General features: G+C 43.8%; 1 protein-coding gene across 5 annotated transcripts in view; it reads left to right on the plus strand.

Annotated features, from left to right (window-relative positions):
* DPF3 (D4, zinc and double PHD fingers, family 3) overlaps positions 1-4,330 on the plus strand; it is a 295,296-nt gene that overhangs the window by 1,543 nt on the left and 289,423 nt on the right. Inside the window, exon 2 of one of the 5 annotated variants that reach the window (XM_010855811.1) lies at positions 1,834-1,971. The exons of 3 other annotated variants lie outside the window; for them this stretch is intronic. The gene's annotated coding sequence lies outside the window, so the exon portion shown is untranslated. Of the gene's footprint in view, positions 1-50; positions 1,972-4,330 lie in introns of those variants that run through there. One more of the 5 variants, XM_010855810.1, reaches the window with a different exon arrangement.

Consider the following 4,330-nt stretch of genomic DNA (forward strand, 5'->3'; position numbering starts at 1 on the left):
AGGTTCGCACGCGGGGTGGGAGGAGGGCAGCCGGGTGGGGTGGGGTGGGGTGGGGGTCTTAACGCGAAAGAAAGCGCCGAGAGAATGGGAAGTGTTTGCACCAGCTATCTCCTATCGGTAACAGGGGGAAAGGGTAGGAATGTCCCAGATCTCGGAGTTTTACATGCGTATGTATATATATATACACACACACACACACACACGAACGCTGCTAAGAGGACATTGGAAGCTGGGGCTGATTAGAGAGCAGCTCCCGCTTCAGTTCTCGCTCGGAAGCTCCGATGCACTGCACTTGAACGCCACAGTGTTTCACCCAAGGAAGCAAATGTTTTATGGCAGAATAAATGGGCGTAACTTCGCGGCATCCCCTCTCCTCGTCGCTCTCGCTAGCCACATCGCTGATGCTGTGAGTTTTTAACCGAGCCCACAGCTGATTTGCAGTTTTCACATTTCCAGGCGAAAAGGCATAGCGGGGCGGATGCCTCCTGGTAAACTCAAGTTCGAGAAATCTATTTCGCCTGTGCGCCAGGTTTGTTTCCTATTGGGAAAGCGGTACCCTCGTTACCGTGGAACCCGCTTACGCGCGGGCGGGCGCAATATCTCTGTACTCATTCCTGCCCGCTCCAGTTTTTTGTTTCTGTTTTTTTTTGGACCGCTGAAGGGTGCGTTTTGGGGGGAGGGTGTATGTGTGGGGTGGGGTTATAAGTGCGGAAAGGAACAGAGTCGCGGGCTGGTTATTGGAATTAGTTCTGAATTATTACACTTACACTTTGTATAATTAGAAACAGTTGCAATGTGATGTATTTGTAATTCCGTGTCGACACACACACACACACACACACACACACACACACACACACACACACAAACTAGCATACACACGACACTCCAGTCGGCTTTTTCTAGGTGGCAGTTGAATGGTCATTTATAATTAGCCGCTCATTTTTTTGCATCCCGATCCCTTTCCCTGGGGGTAAGTGGGTGTAAACAATACCACCAACCAGCCGAGCCTCCTGCGCCCTAGACGGTTTTTAAACTCCTAACACAGGAGGATGCACGACGTTACGGGGAGACCTACATTATCTGCCTTTATTTTGAAAAACAACTTGTTTAATAGAACATCTTATATGTTTCATTTGTTTTTAAAAGTTGCTGATCAGGAAACAATACACACGTGAATAAATTATGCATGGGATAAATTAGAACAAAGCGCAGAGACACATCAAGCGGAAGGGATGGATGGTGGTGCTGGGAGGAGGGGAGCAGGGAGAAAGGTTTGGAGAGCTATGTTTTTATCCTCCTGTGTCCCTCCTGACAATGAAACGGAGCTGAACAGCATTAGCATTTTCTCTGTCTGCGTTCAGAGTCTTTTTCTTCCTTCCCTTAAAAAAAAAAAAAAAAGCCAACACCAAGGACGCCCCCTATAGAAACTGGTCACACAAAGGTTTGCTCTAGGTCGGGGAATAAAGTGGCAGTAGGTAATGTTCTGGGAAGAAACGACCAACACCTCTTTAGGGCTCTGCCTAAGCTGCATAGGGACCATTTTTCATTATACCAGCTTTTTCCCTGTGGAACATTCAGTAATTCAATAGCGTGAATAACTGGACGGCACAGTTTGAATCTCATTGCTTTGGGGTCTTCTGTTGGGACCCAAGCTCCTGGAGCCACATCTCCACTCTCAGCAGTTCAGCTTTCTTCCTGCCTGTCTTTGATCTCCCTTCAACTCCCTTTCTTATTCCTCCTCCTTGTACCCTTCAGCCCCTTCCTCTCTGAAGTTGACAGCCTGGCTTCTCTGTCTGTTGTCGCCTTTAACATCTTATTACTGCCCAACAGGGTGTTAGAGGCAGAAACAGGAGCCGCTTGGACTGATCAGATCACAAAGGGAACGCAGCAGGTGGGCCCACAACCAAGCAGTCACATCTGGGCAGTAGAATATGAAAGCATCGATGGACATGTATGATGTGTAAATAGGTATTGCACATTATTTAATTTAGCAGCTACATTGTCTGAGCCTAGATGTGTGAGTCACCCTTATTTCTTACATGGACAAGCAAGATAAGGGCCATGTAAGGTAGTAAATACATGTAGGTAACATAAATATGGATTTGATAATCCATTTGTCTATGTGTAAGTCTGCCACATTACCTATCATATTCTGGTTGATTGCTACATACCTAGGGAACATAATGCCTTTTTTTTTTTTGCTCTGCTATATTCTTAAAAAAATTAAAAAAATTTTTTATTTTGGGGCATAGTTGATTGACAAACATAATGCTTTTAATATAAATTCTAATCTTATTTGATATTCTACTTCACGTTAAACACCCTCCCTCAAATCTGCTATCAACACTTTAAACAACTTACTCTTTTATTAAGTTATCAAAACCCTGGTTTGTATGCACTTAACTGGGAATGTCTGCCACCTTCTGCCAGACTGGATTATGCACATATATATCTATTATACTAACTGCCTGCTTAGAAAAGAGTAACTGTTATTATTATTTAATTATTCCATATAAACCAACAGGGATTTATCCCAAGTAACTATTTGTTTATAAATAATGAGACCAGTAGACTGGTCATACCTATAACATGTGAACATCCAGGTGTGTAGTTGTATTAAAACTTTTTTTGTAAGGAGTTTCAGAGGGTAAATCGTCTGCCTGCAATACAGGAGACCTGGATTCGATACCTGGGTCAGGAAGATCCCCTGGAGAAGGAAATGGCAACCTTGGTTGGAGGCTTTTTTTTTTTTAATCTCTGTTTTGTAATTAAGGATACAACTCTGGGAGAAGCAAATATACTTACTCAGCCAAGGTCAAACAGCTGGTCATGTGTATAGATGGACCTCAGATCTTCGTCTTTTTATTCATTCTCTGACCTGGACACCGTGTATTCTAATCTAAAGTGGTTTTGTGCCTGTGAAAGTTGTGAAATTGTTGCCACTTAGAAGCCAGACCTCACTCTTGCTGTGGCACTCAGCTTAGATTATCAGAGAGGATGGCGCAGAGGGGACACATTCCTGGTTCTAATCTGCTTCTGGCTCTTTCTGTTGGGGTGGGGGATTTGGGTAGGTACTAAATGGGGAACACTGGGGTTGAGATTTGTGAGCTTTCAGCTTTTTACGGACATTATTTTAGCCCCTTATGAAAAAGGACTCTCAGACATTTTAAGCCAACAGATGCCTAAGAACCAACTTCTGCATCTGCTTCTGGTTGCCACTGGGGTGAGGGCAGAGGGAAGCCTTAAATTCTCCAAACTTCATTAGCACACATTAATTTTCAGTGGGAAGAATGTCTGGTTTTGATGAGATACCCATAAAGGTTATTAATTTCTGCCAGAACCCAAATGAAGGCATCGTCACAGAAAACTGCTGGGCCTGCAGACCACCTGGGAGACATTCAGAGGTCTCCAGGTGAATAGGATTGCTCAGCTCTAGAAAAGTGGCCTGGAATTCAGAGGCAACTTAATTGGAGACTTCTCATCCTCCTTTGTCTTTTTGGAACCATGCAGGTGGCTGAAATTTAGGTACATCTAAGAAACACCATAATATCTAAAGCTGTTCCAGAGCCATCTGCTCAGATCAGTGCAGAAAGTAAAATGCCATGGTCACCAAGCTTTGTTTTGAACTTGCACCAGAAAAAGAAAGGAAACTGAGGCTGATGTTTCAGTTTTGAAAGTGCAGCCATCCTGATTGGAGTGGTGCTGGGTGTGGGTCATGAAAAGCATCAGAATTCAGGCCTGTCTATTATCCCAGCCTCTGCAAAGTAACTTTTGTGGTTTCTGAGTGTTCTGAAAGTCACTAGAAGACAAATGTAGCCCAATGTGGGAAGCCCCTGACCAAAGAAATGCCACAACCACTGAAACAGTTTTTTCACCCAGCCATGGTTTTCCAGCAGGGGCCCATGTAAGCATGACCCTAGCATTAAATAATCTTTAAACATGTAGGTATTTAACAAGAAAAGATAAAAAAGTGGCCTGGGGAGAGGGGATGCGGAGTGGATAGGTAAGTGGATAAAACTACTGTGTGGTCTGGAACTCTAAGAAAATGATTGTTTAACAGCAAGAGAGACTGATGTTATGATCTATTGCAAGTTTCAAAGTTTTCTTTAGTTGTGTGAGCAACTGGGGAGAGATGAGGTGTTGTGGTGTTTTTGTAATCTGTTTTTCTTATTGGTCCGGTTACTAGTGTTTCACAGTCTGTCAACCCAGATGGATGAATGGAGCTAGCATCGTAAAACTGTCACTGAAGGAAGGTTTTTGAAGCCTGTGATTTGCATCAGAGTTTTAAAAGCAGTGGTTAGGAGGTGTTTGGGTGGGGGGAGGGTGC

The sequence above is a fragment of the Bison bison genome, unplaced genomic scaffold, assembly GCF_000754665.1.
Source record: "Bison bison bison isolate TAMUID 2011002044 unplaced genomic scaffold, Bison_UMD1.0 scf7180017864368, whole genome shotgun sequence".
NCBI classification, from domain to species: domain Eukaryota; kingdom Metazoa; phylum Chordata; class Mammalia; order Artiodactyla; family Bovidae; genus Bison; species Bison bison.